At 34.4% G+C, this 15,374-nt stretch overlaps 1 long non-coding RNA gene across 7 annotated transcripts; it reads left to right on the top strand.

The window, feature by feature from the left end:
• Positions 1 to 9,376: 9,376 nt before the first annotated feature.
• Positions 9,377 to 14,073, top strand: LOC136223087 (uncharacterized). Of its 7 annotated transcripts, XR_010685811.1 has the most exons (5): positions 9,377 to 10,970; positions 12,455 to 12,751; positions 12,850 to 12,946; positions 13,413 to 13,536; positions 13,639 to 14,073. It is a non-coding gene; the product is annotated as an uncharacterized lncRNA (long non-coding RNA). The 7 variants fall into 7 exon arrangements; XR_010685810.1 differs by having other exon boundaries at positions 12,455 to 12,946; XR_010685813.1 differs by lacking the exons at positions 13,413 to 13,536; positions 13,639 to 14,073 and having other exon boundaries at positions 12,850 to 13,164.
• The last annotated feature ends 1,301 nt before the right edge of the window (positions 14,074 to 15,374 follow it).

The following is a 15,374-nucleotide window of genomic DNA, read 5'->3' as shown; positions in this document are numbered from 1 at the left end:
TGGACTTTTTTTTTATATATATTTGGAAAAATAAAAAAATTTATTGTGCTTATATTTCCTAAAACTAATAAGGTTGGAGGTATATAGATTCATGACTTTGAAGTTTGTCTTTGCCACTCTGAAGGTGAAATGTCTTATACAACTCAAAAAGTTGTTTTGGCAAGTTGATGTGACTTAGTGGGAGAGATTATACTGACTAATTTTTTTTGAAGAAATAGAAGAAACGAGCATCAATAAGATTGTGTTTCATTTTCAAATTAGAAGCAAATATAGTCGAAGATGACTTAGTTTAGGAAATACAATCTTATTGATGCTCTCTTCTTCTATTTCTTCAAATTTCTTAGTCAGTATTATCTCTTCCACTAAGTCACATCCACCTATTGAAAACTTTTTGAGTTGCATAAGACATTTCACCATTGGAGTTGTAAACACATACTTCAAACTCTTGCATCTATATAAGTTCAAGTTTGTTGAGAGTTGGGAAAGATACTTGCAGAATATATTTTGTTAATTTTCCACATAAAAATAGGAAAACAAACATTCAATTCGATCATTTAAAAGAAACATACCATTTCATTGAAAAGTAGTTAAATTTCTTTTTTTTTTCTCCAAAAGCTTATGAGATGGTGGTAGATCACTGAACTTCAAGAAGCACAATTGAGTGAACTCAATCTCTTCATTGTTATAATGGCCATCTTCACTCCCTTCACCAACTATAGCTTTCACATTAGCACAATAAGACACTTTCATTTCTTGAAGTTGCAGAAAACATTTGGCAGATGAAAATGGGAAGAGACACTCTAATGCGTAGTTAATGACTTTTAAGATCCGTAGTTTCCCAAAAGACCACTTTCCAGGTTTACCATAACAAATCTTCTCCATACTCTCTTAATCATACATAAACAAGGACACCGAGATTGGGGAGGCATGACACGAAGCCTACATTGTCAATTTGGCCTTCAACAAACTGAGAGTGCTCAAAATAGTGAATTGTAGCATGATGGTGTACTTGTATTTACTTGGTCCATGGCTTCATGCCTCTCTATGCTCCGAGAGATAGTACTGGAAAATTGTGAGATGATGGAAATGGTGATACAGGAAGAGGATCCTGCTGAAATAATATTTCGTTCACTATAACCAGTCGTTGTGGAATGTTTGCCAAAGTTTTCAAGTTTTTATTCAGACGTAGGTGATTTGGAATGTCCATCATTATCATTGGAAAGTATTAGTGTAAGCGAATGTCCAAGTATGAGAGCATTCATTTCAAGATTGCCAAGAGAAGTTGGAGTAGGCGAGGAAGAGCACACTATTCATTTCAACTATAAGGTTAGCATGGAGCACCGTTTTAATTATATGTTCTAAATTTTATATATAATGGGATGGTATAAAATGCTTTTGCTTATTCTTATGTTTTATTTTTTTCACAAGGTTTGCGATAAAGAATACAAATTTTCAACAATACCAATCCTTTGTGATAATGATTTCTTCAACTAGTCTTAGAAGGTCTGGTATATATGTATATTTATATACAACTTCATTGCTATTTTGTTTTTTAAATAATAGATGAATTGGAAAATTTCAATAAATGATAAATAATTTGAAAAGTGATTCTATAGCTAACTAACATTGAAGATAATTTGTCATACATTTTAGTTTTTTTAAATATTTGTTGTTGTTGTTTTCTTATTATAATTAAACCTAATGTCTAAAATATATTCTTTGAAATGTCATTATGGAGCTAAATGTGTTGGAAATAAAAGTACAAGGGCCAGATCTTGCTAACTAAAAATCCAGGGGTGCAAGTGACAACTTTTGCCAAATAATACTTGTTTCCAATTTTTCAAGGCTGAAGTTGCCTTCTGTTCTCATATGTTGTGTTCTGGTTATTTGCTTAGAGCTGAAGACAGTTCAAACTTTGTTTTGCAAATGTCTAAATTAGCCGAGTTCAACATTGATTGAAGATTCTCTTGTCCATTTTGCGTAAATGCTTTCAATTTAAAAACTGGAGTATGCTGAAATTGGATGCAAAATACCATTGTTTTCGGTTGTCCACTGTTCTGGTGTTCATTCTGAAAAGGGATGTGATGATTATTTAATGCACAAGTAATTGAAATATGAGAAATAAACATTCACTGCAACCTATATATACAGAGAAATCCAAGCTTTATACACACAGATGAGCTGATCTGGAAAAACACTTGATCCGCCAAAATGTGTTAGACTATAACTTAACTGACATCAACACCAGGAAAGATGAAGACTGGTGAGATAATGCCACTAGACAGATCATATTTCATTTGGTGTTGTTGCTCTGGAATTTTTCAGATGTATATGAACAATGTGGCAATCGACATCAAGATGCTTGGTTTTATCGTGGAAAATAGGATCGCTGTCACAATAGAGAGAAATGGCCAGAGGTACTGTTATTTGTAAGATTATCAAAATGTTAAAGTTTCTACATCTTTAGTTTATGTTGTTAATCCAAGTTTGATCCCAGAGCTGATTTAAGAACAATTCTTTTGTTGATTCATCCAAATTTTTAAATGAGTAAGATGCGATTAAATGGAAAGGGATTGTTTTAGCTTTGACTGAGTTTGCAATTTTCTTTTGTTAATTTAATCTACCCTGTTTGATTCTACTATCCAATTTGCGTGTTTAAGTATAATATGTAGGGGAATTGATTTTTTTTCTTTCTATTTGAATTCAACTATTCTATTATATCTAACTCTTGGCATGATCAAGCAATGTTATTTCACTAATGGTCCGTTTGGTATGATGTAATGGACCTTATATGTAATAGAATCACCATTACATTAAAAGCCACATGCCATGTTTGGTTGCAAATGTTAATTTTTGTTGCAGTGGAATGAGAAATCCATCAGTGAATTTTTGTTCTTTAACTTTTGTAATCAACATTTCAGGAAAAATTGATATGGAATCGTGATTTGGGCCTTCAATCTATTTCACCTCTCCTTCTCGATCCCCCACTCTCCAACTAATCTGGTGACTGGATCTCTCCTTTCCTAATATAGATTTTGGTAATTGATGTGCTTCCTTTCTCGATTTGGAATAATGAACTATGTTTTTGCTATAGAGGATATGAGTTGAAGTAAATATTATTGATAGAGAGCAGCAATATAAATAGGAATACAAACCTAGAAAATACAGAGATAAGTTTGTTGTAACAGAAAGATCTACAGCTAATAACTAATAGATAATTACAGCTAATAACTGATAGATAATTACAAATAAATATTAGAGATATATACAAGATATTAATTTAAAGAGGTTAATCCTTATCACGCCCCCTCAAAATGGTCGGCCAAGTTGAGAGACCGATTTTGTGAACCAAGGAAGTAAAGACAGATCGTGAAAGTGGTTTTGTAAGAGCATCCGCCAACTGATCATTGGTGGAGATGTAAGAGACACGTAGAGTGCCAGACTGTACATTTTCACGGACAAAATGATAATCGAGGGCGAGATGCTTCATTTTGGAGTGAAATACTGGATTGGCACTAACATATGTGGCACCAGCATTGTCACAATAGATTACTGGAGTTACAGAGGATGTTAGTTTCAATTCTTGAAAGAGATTACGCAGCCATAAAACCTCAGCTGTCGCACTAGCTACAGCTCGATATTCCGCTCCAGTGGAGGAACGAGCTCGAGTGCGTTGTTTCTTAGATGCCCATGAAATTGGATTTTTACCAAGGTAGACAATGTAGGCAGTGGTAGAAATGTAGTCGTCTCTGTCACAAGCTCAATCCACATCTGAAAAAGCATGTATTGTAAGCGGAGAGTTCTTGTGGATAACAATACCCATGTTCGATGTTCCATTCAAATAACGGAGAAGACGCTTGAGAGCCTGCATATGATCTTCAGTTGGACAGTGCATATATTGAGCCAATTTATTAACTGAAAAGGCAACATCAGGTCGGGTGATACTGAGGTACTGCAAGCTGCCAATTAGAGCACGATAAGTAGTGGGATCAGGAAGAATTTTCCCAGCAGAGGTCAAAGGAGGATTGGTAGCTTGAGGCGTTGCTGCAGGCTTTGCATCTGACATGTTTGCCTTGCATAATATATTAGAGATGTATTTTCGTTGGCTAAGAAACAAACCAGCAGTATGAGGAAGGACTTCGACACCGAGAAAATAAGAAAGATTACCTAGATCTTTGAGTGAAAACCGAGCAGAAATTTTAGTGATGAAAACTTCAATAGAGGACACTGAATTGCTAGAGTCGGAGGACCTGTGACGAAAACCCATAGCAGACGGTTAAAGCGGTTGATTTTGATAATAAAAAATAAAAAAAGATAATAATAATAAAAAAAACCACGAAAGGATCCCGAAGAATTGCGTACCGGCAAATAGACGGCTCGTGAGCGCCCGATGGCGTGGGAGAGCGCCCAGCCGCGTCAGCCACACGCCCGACGGCAGTTGGGGACGCCCAGCGCAAGTTGGGCGCGCGCCCAACACCCGTTGGGCGCACGCCCAACTTTGGGATCCGTGCCTATAAAAGGCACGGATCCCCATGCATTTGAGGGGGGGGGGGATTTTTGAGAGCTTCTCACTCTAAAACATTTTTTAGAGAGAGAAGTGATTTTTTTGGGAAAAAATTTTTTTTTCCTAAAAAATTGAAAATTCCTAAAAGTTGAATATTTTACCAAAATACGAAAAAACACCAAAAAATCATAACTCGTGGAATCAACCGACATCAAGCCGTCAATACCGATCTTGAGGTATTATCCGAGGACTAGACTCGTTTTATTTATTTATTTATTTATTTCTTTTGTTTCCTTTATTTATTTAGTTTATAGTTTTTATTGCTTTAAGTTATTTATTTATCACATTTATTTATTCCGTATTTATTTAATTCTCGTCTCGTATTAAATAAACGTTTTGTTTTGTTTTAAAATAAAAACCTCGTTTTAAAGTCCCAACATGAACCGTGACCCGATTTAAGGGTAGTTCGGGATTAAAATGTTGTAAATATAGATTTTAAAAATATTTCCAAATAACATTTTGAAATAAAACATCGTTTTAGGAGTCTCCGTTATAGACTATGATCCAATTTGGGTAGTTCGGAGGCCCAAAATGATAGAATAGATTAGATTTAAAACCTTTTAATAAATCTGAAAACTGTTGGACTCATTCTGTAATTTTCCATTTTCTGTCACTAAAAGTGGTTTACCGACGGATGTTCCGTCGGTAAAGCTGCTGGAATCTTAAAAATCCCACTTTTGAGCCTTTTTCCTAACTTTTTGACATTTGGACTTGTATATACATGTATATAACTATGTAGTATATTTATTAAAATTATTTTTGGGGTATCTAACTAATAATTATTTATGTATTTACTTATTTTGTACATTTGGGTATAATTTACATTAATTTGGTTTTGGTAAAGCTATTTGTATATATATATGTTTTCTTTAAAAATCATTTAAACTAGATTAATTATTGTTTAGGGGAGGGTTATTTCTTAAATATTTATTATGTACAAAAAAACTATTTTGGGATTAAATATAGTTTTCTAATTATGGGCTTTATCCATTATCTTTACTTGTTTTCAAATTAGAATACAAGTATATTATATCTAGTAGTATATTTATTACCTTTTTTTACTTATTAATAACTCTTGTATATATATTACTATTATTCTTTCTTATCTTAATCTTTACAATGTATATTTATATAAATATGTATATTTATTCTCCTTTGCAATTTCCTATATATATATATGTTTTAAAAGTATTTTGGTTGGGTGAATTTGAGTCTAATTTGTTAGTTGTTTTAATTATGATCAAATGGAAGTTAATTGAGTGAAAAAAGGAAAATAAACCACAAAAAGAGAGTTCAATTTGTTTATTTAAACTAAAGGTTTCTAGATGTGCTTAATGTAAATAAAAGGTTTTTAGTTCTTTGCCATTTCAAACGACTTTCTAAAATCTCACGTTTTAAAACCTTGATCCGTTCCAACGACGGATTAAGCGAACCTTGTAATTAAAATCGTTTTCCTTGTAAATAATGGAGTTTTGAATCGTTTTTCTAACTAAACGGTTTTGTACAAAAATAAATGGACTTGTATGCTTAATCACGCTTTTGGATAAAACTCCTTATTTCACGTTTTCAAATGCTCGAATCGTTCCAACGGCGACTCGAGTGAACATCATGTCAATCCATGGGGTTTTGAAACGTGCCTAAATCGCTCCAACGGCGATTAAGGCACGAACCATGTAAATAAACTTTCTTTTCGGGGAGTGAGATTAGTTTAGATTGAATGTACGGCTTAAGACACAATTCACGTTGTAAATAAATCAATTTATTCTTCTATCTCCCTCTTTCTTCCATATACTCTAAATTCATGTAAATGGGTGATTCTTTACTAATATGGCTTCCAATAATATATGCTCAAAACGGTTTTCAAAACGAGAAAGAAAAGGTTTCAAATGAATTTTAAACTTAAAGAAATATGCGATTAGTCCGTTAGCGCCTAACATGCTATGTAGGAGGCCGGTGGTTCATAACCGGGCGATGTCGGGGTGCCTAGTAACCTTTCTTCGGAAAGGAGCTAGCCTTCTCGGCTCGTACCTAAGTTTCCCGAACCCTCACCGGTCTCCCGCAAGGGATCGGTGTTCATTTCCCATTCGTGGGTGGTGACTCTTCCATACTCCGAGCTCCAGCCCTGCCGAGCAGCTTGATTCCACGAATGGTTGCTTTCGGCGCCAATCACAGCATCTGTCGTCAATGGTGTCCACCCCCCGGTCCGCCCGGGCGAGGCCGTGGCACAGTAGACAATGTAGGCAGTGGTAGAAATGTAGTCGTCTCTGTCACAAGCCCAATCCACATCTGAAAAAGCATGTATTGTAAGCGGAGAGTTCTTATGGATAACAATACCCATGTTCGATGTTCCATTCAAATAACGGAGAAGACGCTTGAGAGCCTGCATATGATCTTCAGTTGGACAGTGCATATATTGAGCCAATTTATTAACTGAAAAGGTAACATCAGGTCGGGTGATACTGAGGTATTGCAAGCTGCCAATTAGAGCACGATAAGTAGTGGGATCAGGAAGAATTTTCCCAGCAGAGGTCAAAGGAGGATTGGTAGCTTGAGGCGTTGCTGCAGGCTTTGCATCTGACATGTTTGCCTTGCATAATATATCAGAGATGTATTTTCGTTGGCTAAGAAACAAACCAGCAGTATGAGGAAGGACTTCGACACCGAGAAAATAAGAAAGATTACCCAGATCTTTGAGTGAAAACCGAGCAGAAATTTTACTGATGAAAACTTCAATAGAGGACACTGAATTGCTAGTGACAATGATATCATCGACATATACCAGTAGATAAATAATTGTGCCATTCAAGTGAGAAATAAATATAGATGAGTCTGAAATAGCATTCTGAAATCCCAAGGACAACAAAAATTGTCGCAATTCCCTGTACCAAGCCCGAGGAGCTTGCTTTAGGCCGTATAGGGCCTTATTCAATTTGCACACATGAGTTGGATTCTGAGCATCAATGTATCCTGGTGGTTGAACAGTATAAACTTCATCAGTGAGAGTTCCCTACAAAAAAGCATTATTAATGTCAAGTTGACGCAAAGGTCATCCTTGACTTACAGCAAGAGAAAGTATCAGACGAACAGTAGCTGGTTTAACAATGGGGCTAAACGTCTCACTATAATCAAGGCCAGGTCTTTGATTAAAGCCACGGGCTACAAGCCCGGCTTTGTACTGAGTAATTTTTCCATTGGGATCACGTTTAATACGAAAGACCCAACGACAACCAACAATGTTATGTGAGACCGAAGGTGATACAAGAGTCCATGTATTATTGCGAACAAGAGCATTGAATTCCATATCCATTGCTTTCCTCCAAACGGGACTTTTTAGAGCTTGTGCAATAGTTTTGGGAATACTTTCAGAATCAGCAATATGAGCATGAAGGTTTAGTTTACTGATTGGCTTGCGAATGTTATTTTGGAGTCTGGTTTTCATGCGATGAGAGGAGGGAGGTGGGGAAGGAGGTGGAGAAGATATGTGAGGGGAGGATGATTGTGAAGGAATGAGAGAGGACACATCTGAGAGGATTGCATTAGAGGGAGTTTGGAGCGTATTTTCTAAGGTGGCAGATTGTTGGGATGAAATAGGGGCTGATGAATGTAGGGATGATTGTATACGTGATGATGAGGAATTTACAGCAGTAGGGGACAAAGGAGGAGTGGATAACTATGTTGTTTGAGGAGATAAAGAAGTAGAATGGGGAGCAATAGGAATGGAAATGGGGCACCAACTTTCTAATGTAGTTTGAGGAGGTGATGGTGATGATGCAATATCAGCATAAGGGAATTTATGTTCCACAAATGTAACATGCCAAGAAGTGTAAATTCTATCAGTTGTGGGATCAAGGCAATAATAGGCGCTTTGAGTAGGGGAGTAACCAACAAAGATACAAAGAAGAGATTTTGATTGAAGCTTGTGTTTAGTGTATGGTTTCAGCCAAGGATGACAAAGGCAACCGAAGCTGCGTAATTTTTTATAATTGGGTAAGTGGCCGAAAAGTCTAAAATAGGGTGAATCATTTTGTAAAGTTGGGGTCGGAAGACGATTTATAAGATAGACTGTTGTGGCACATGCATTAGACCAATATGTTAAAGGTAGGGAGGAATGAGTTAGGAGGGCCAGACATGTTTCAATAATGTGCCTATGATGTCTCTCAGAGAAACCATTATGTTGAGGAGTATGAGGGGGAGTTGTGAGATGTGAAATGCCATCAGTAGCAAGAAAATTTTTAAGAGCTTCATACTCGCCACCATTATCAGAATACAATGTAAGAAGTGGAAGTTGGAAGAATTTTTCAACAAGTGCTTTATAACGAATGAAAACATTATACGTGTCAGACTTTTGTTTTAAGGGATAAAACCATATATATTTAGTGAAATGGTCAACAAATATAATGTAGTATTTCTAACCATCATGGGAGAGAACAGGGGAGGTCCAAAGATCAGTGTATATGTATTGAAGAGGAGCATTAGATGAAATAGTCGAAATAGAAAAAGGAAGTTTCTGACTTTTATTGCAAGCACATGAATTACAATCTAAAGTAGAGATGCTAGAGACATTTAATTTATTTTGAGAAACAAGCTGATTGAAAACTTTGAAAGATGGATGGCCTAGGCGATGATGCTAGTCGAGAGAGTTGGTTTTAGTGCTTGTAAAGGCCTAAGGTGAGTTGGACTAGATTTTATAGACCCCTGATCTAACTGGACCCTGAAGAAGGAAAGTCCTTGTTTTGATATCCTTCACACGAAAAAAATTGGGTAAGAATTCAATAGAGGCATTATTATCAGCACAAAATTGGGAAATAGAGATTATGTTTCTTGAAATAGAAGGGACACAGAGAACATTATTGAGTTGAATAGGAGATGATAAGTGGTGAAAGACAAGAGAGCCAGTGTGAGAGATTTTCAAACCTGTACCATCACCAATAATGAGTTCTTCAGTGCCATCATACGGAGCATGGAGAGCAAGATTTTGAAGATCATTGGTGACTTGATGGGATGCACCACTATCAAGAAGCCAAGGAGTGGAAGAAGTGGAGTCAGGCATTTGTGCAATATGAACTTGAGGGGAACCAGATTTGTAGCCTGAAGGAGCAGCTCGATTGTTGGTGAAAGAAGAGGAAGGTGGCATTACATTAGGAAATTGGTGTTTGAACAGTTGACATCGAGACACAACATGTCCCTGGACACTACACCATTGACATTTACCTAAGAAAGGGCGAGGCTGCCTGGTTGAATTGGGACGAGGAGTTGGGAGAATTCCAGGAGTGTAACTGGAACCATAGTTGCGATGTTGGGAACGAGTGGAGGCTGCGAAAGCAGTAGCAGGCAGCGAGGAATCTTGATTATTTTGCTTGATGATGAGTTCTCGATTGATTAATTTTTCATGTAATTCTTCAAAGGAGATATTGGTGTCTCTGGCATTGACAGATTCAATGATAGGGCTATACTGTGTGTCAAGGCCAAGCAGAATTCGATCGATCAGATCTGCATGTTCAATTGTTTTACCTAACGCGGCAAGTTGATCTGCACAAGCCTTAATACTCTGCATATAATCAGTAATGGTGCTTGTTCCTTTCAAAATTCGATGGAACTGATCTTTTAATTGTTTGATATGTCCCCTCCTAGGTTTTGCATAGGTATTTGCGAGAATATCCCAGATATCTTTGGTGGTTTTGGCTTGAGAATTAGCGGAATGAGAGATTGGGAAAGAGAACCAACTAGGGCACCAAACAGAAGTTTATCTTGCCTGTTCCAAAAAAAATTATGTGCAAGATTTTGTGTTTCAACTGCATCGATGATGACCGTGGAGGAAGGAGGGGGAAAAGTTCCATCAACAAATTTATAGAGATCGTGCCCTATAAGAATGGCTTGAATCTGCAATTTCCATGAGAGATACATTGTTGGGGTGAGTTTGATTGTATTTGGAATGGTGATGAAAGTGAATGGTTTGGTTGGGTCATCAGAGTTTAGGATTTGGGAAGAACTGGAATTTGCCATGGAAGTGGCGTTAGAAGATGGAGGAGAAAAAGAAGAGGACGATTTGGCAAAGATGAGAAGGGGATCGAATAGCTCTGATACCATATAGAGGATATGAGTTGAAGTAAATATTATTGATAGAGAGCAGCAATATAAATAGGAATACAAACCTAGAAAATACAGAGATAAGTTTGTTGTAACAGAAAGATCTACAACTAATAACTAATAGATAATTACAGCTAATAACGGATAGATAATTACAAATAAATATTAGAGATATATGCAAGATATTAATTTAAAGAGGTTAATCCTTATCATTTGCTTATTGTAGGTACTGATAGAAAGAGAGAGACAGATGTGTATTTCCAAACTGGTGAAAGAGTTGGAGGAATTTGTTCAGTTCTTGAACAACTTATACTTTCAGGTGATATTTCTATAGTTTTTCTGTTGAATGCAAATTCTCTGTTGTATCATATTTTGAATCTTCAATTTATATACATAGAATATTACCGGTGGAAAATGCTTAATCTCTAACAGAGCTCTAAAATGAAGTGATTAAGGTTTGATCAAAAGCAATTGGCTTAAAGATCAACTGATCATATTTCTACAAGGTCCGATTAATGATTAAGATGTTCCATAATTAAATGTGGTCTTAAGATTATGTTTCTGACTAATGCAGGGAAGAATATGAAAAAGAAGAAAAAAAAGTTAGCTCCTCTCTTCTTTAACATTCTTATTACGTAATCTATGGTGGTAAGGGTATATTTTGTTTTATGGATGCTTTAATGTTCGGATACGAATCACTTCCATGTGGTTTTTAGCTCATTTACGAACAAAATAGTATTGTATAATCTGTATAGGTTTGCTTAGAAGAAAATAATTGACTTTGAACTTATGTTTGTGTTGAGTTCAGAAAAACTCATGAAGTCTCTCTAATTTTTTTCCATTTTTTATTGTTTATAATTATTCTTTCCAGTTGTTATTATTATATATTAATTTATTGTATAATTAATTATTATATATATTGATTACATTACAAATTATTGATTGAGTAATATTATATTTAGCTAAAGAATGTAATGTAATGGTAAGCATGTAATTACTTACTCCCGATATTCTGATTTTTTTAATTTGTTCTCCAGGGGGGAATTGCATAGGTGGCCGCCTAGGGTCTCTGATCTAAAAAAAAATTAATTTTTTTTTTATGAAATTCAAAATTAATTTCAATTAAAATACAATAATACAAATTGTTTCTTTTTTTGTTAGTCATCTTCTCTTAACAACAATAGTATAACAAAGGGTTTTAAATTTTATTTTACAACTAGAATGATACGCTCGTTTCACTTCGGAGAAAAATAACTTGACACGTTTTTTTTTTTTTTTTTTTCTTCTAAAATTCAAAGTTAGTGATTAAATAAAATATATATAAAGTAAATTTAATAGAAAAAGAACTTGTCAATATATGGCATGGAAACATTTAACTTACAATCATTAGAGTGTAAAGTCCACTATTATACTTACAATCGGTTGTTTAAGGATATTTTTGTTATTATAAATTTATGCATTAAGCTTTCATATTTATTTTTATATATTATATATTGAAACAATGTTTATAATTTATAATAGGCCAAATGTGTAAAATTAAAAAATGAAAAATTTACTATATAATAAATGAGTAAAGATTAAACTCAATTAGTCCAACATTGAAATGTCATTAAGGAGCTAAATGTGTTGGAAATAAAAGTATTAAGGGCCAAATCTACTAAAAATTCAGGGGTGCAAGTGACAACTTTTTGCCAAATAATACCTGTTTCCAATTTTGTCAGGGCTGAAGTTGCCTTCTATTCTCATATGCTGTTCTCTGGTTATTTGCTTAGAGCTGAAGACAGTTCAAACTTCGTTTTGCAGATGTCTAAATTAGCCGAGTTCAACATTGATTGAAGATTCTCTTGTTCAGTTTGCGTAAATGCTTTCAATTTAAAAACTGGAGTCAGCTGAAATTGGATGCCAACGGATTATTTCGGTGAAATTGACAACATACTTCCCATTGTTTTTGGTTGTCCACTGCAACAAGTAATTGAAATATGAGAATTATCTTTCACTGCAACCTATATATACAGAGACATCCAAGCTTTATACACACAGATGAGCTGATCTGGAAAAAAACTTGATCTGCCAAAATGTGTTGAGGCAAGATGAAGACTGGTGAGATAACGCAACTAGACAGATCATATTTCATTTGAGTTGAAGGAAGGGGTTTCTGCTTTGGTGTTAACATGTGCAGTGGCTCTGAAATTTTTCAGATGTATATATATGAACAATGTGGCAATCGACATCAAGATGCTTGGTTCTCTAGTGGAAAACAGGCCTCGCTGTCATAATAGTGAGAAATGAGCAGAGGTACTGTTATTTGTAAGATTATCAAAATGTTAAAGTTTCTACATCTTTAGTTTATGTTGCTAATCCAAGTTTGATCCCAAAGCCTATCCTGTTGTTTTTGTTGATTCATCCAAATTTTTAAATGTGTAAGATGCGATTATATGGAAAGGGATTTTTTTTTTAGCTTTGACCCAGTTTGTAATTTTCTTTTGTTAATTTAATCTACACCTGTTTGATTCTACTACCCAATTTCTGTGTGTTTTTATACTTTCTTAAGTATAATATGTAGGGGAATTGATTTTTTTTTTCTTGTTTGAATTCACTAATGGTCCGTTTGGTATGACGTAATGGGCCTTGTATGTAATAGAATCACCATTATATTAAAAGCCACATGCCAGCTTTGGTTGCAAAGGTTAATTTTTGTTGCGGTGGAATGAGAAATCCGTCCTTGAATTTTTGTATTTAACTTTTGTAATCAACATTACAGGAAAAATTGATATGAAATCCCATAACAGCCAAAGCTTGCAATCATGATTCGGGCCTTCAATCTACTTCACCTTGCTTCTCGATCTCACCACTGCTTCTCGATCCTCCTCTCTCCAACTAATCTGGTGATTAGTTCTCTCCTTGTTTCTAATGTAGATTTTGGTAATTGATTTGATGTGCTTCCTTTCTCGATTTGGAATAATGAGCTGTGTTTTTGCTTATTGTAGGTACTGCTGTTTTTTATTTTCCAATCTGGTGAAAGAGTTGGAGGAATTAGTTCAGTTCTTGAACAACTTATACTTTCAGGTGATATTTTATGCAAGTTTTAATCTTTTATGAATACCCCTGCCTCTATTTTGCATGGACACAGGAAATGTTATTTCTAAAACATAACCTTCATAAAATAGTTTTCAAATGAAAACGGACACAGACACGAAACGCAGAAACGCTACTAAAGACGAGTGTCCATGCAACATAGCCTATGCTGTCAATTTGACTTCATTTCCTAATTCCATATCTACATTTTCCCATTGTAAGATTAATTTTGTATTTCATTTCCCAACTGTGTCCTGTGATTGATCATTTGGGTTCTAATTCTTATAAATGTGATTGATCATTTTTCCCCATTTTAAGATTAATTTCATATTTCATGTATGGGCCATATTATAATTGATGTGGAAAAAACATACATTGTGTAATTAACCTCACGTTAAGAGTGCTTCAAGTCATCTAGATTGGCAATTATTCGTATTTATGCTTGGGAAATATATTTGAATTGTAAAATTTTCTCTTCAAACCTGCTCATTTTTATCTTGAAGCGTCATATTCCCCGGAAATTTGCAAGAGAACACAGTTTATATGGTCGATATCCTTCGATGATTCATAAGGATGAGGGCCAGCAAAAACTATAAAATTTTAGTTTACTTAATAGAAAAATACATGAAGAAATTGTCCTACAACTTTTTGAAACCTTATTCCATTTTTCTTTCTCTTCTGAAATGGTAGTCATCTATAACTTCTTGTTTTTTCGTTGTAATCAAACGTTAAAACATATTTTCTTTCCAACAATTTTTTTTTCACTTGCTTAACGTTTTTCAAAATATTATTTTCTCTAAACAAATGGAGCTTAATATCTAATTTAATTTCGGGATATAATTGGTTAACCTAAAAAATGAGGCTTTTCTAGATTTGTTCAGTCTCGTAGTGGTTAAAAATAATTCTTGGAAGGGCTGTTTTAACTGGTTGGTTAAAATATCTCCCGTTTAACAGCACTGTTATAGTGGTGGGATTGTTATACTCTTTATTGCGACAAATTTATCAAAAGTTATTAAGTAATATTTTTAAAGTTTTAAATGATATGAATTTAGTGAAGAAGGTAATTAATCCAAAATATTTGAAAATTAATAAACACAATTTATGAATAAGCATGTGATAATGTTCAAAAATGAATTATAATAAATTTAAAAAATAAATAATAAACAATAATAATAATAATAATAAAGTAAAAAAAAAAATGCTTTTATTCATCGTTGCTTAGGCGGCGTTAATGCATAGCCCAAACAACTAAAAATCATTTAGGAGCTAAAAAAGCACAAAGAAGGACTAGTCGGAGAAAATCGGAGTGAATTTTCGATTTTGAGCGTCTAGATGGTCCATGCGGAACAATTCATAACTGTGTCAAGCTAATCAAGTTAGTATTAACTTCGTATTCTGTTTTCGGGTAATATGTAATTTTATTATGTATTTATATTAATGGTAATATTTAAAGATATATAAGGTAGTAATATTTTTAAATACTTGATGTTATTTTTAGATTAACATGAAACCTTAACCATCCAAAGGTAATATCTTATTGGATTTGTGTAATGTGTTTACAAGCGAATTTGATTTTATTATTTTTATTCTCAAGGATAATTTGTAAAAATATGAAAGGTTTAAATTATGAGCTAATAATCGTAACTTT

Source organism: Euphorbia lathyris, chromosome 3, assembly GCF_963576675.1.
Source record: "Euphorbia lathyris chromosome 3, ddEupLath1.1, whole genome shotgun sequence".
Lineage (NCBI taxonomy): Eukaryota > Viridiplantae > Streptophyta > Magnoliopsida > Malpighiales > Euphorbiaceae > Euphorbia > Euphorbia lathyris.
This window is presented reverse-complemented; position numbering and strand designations above follow the sequence as displayed.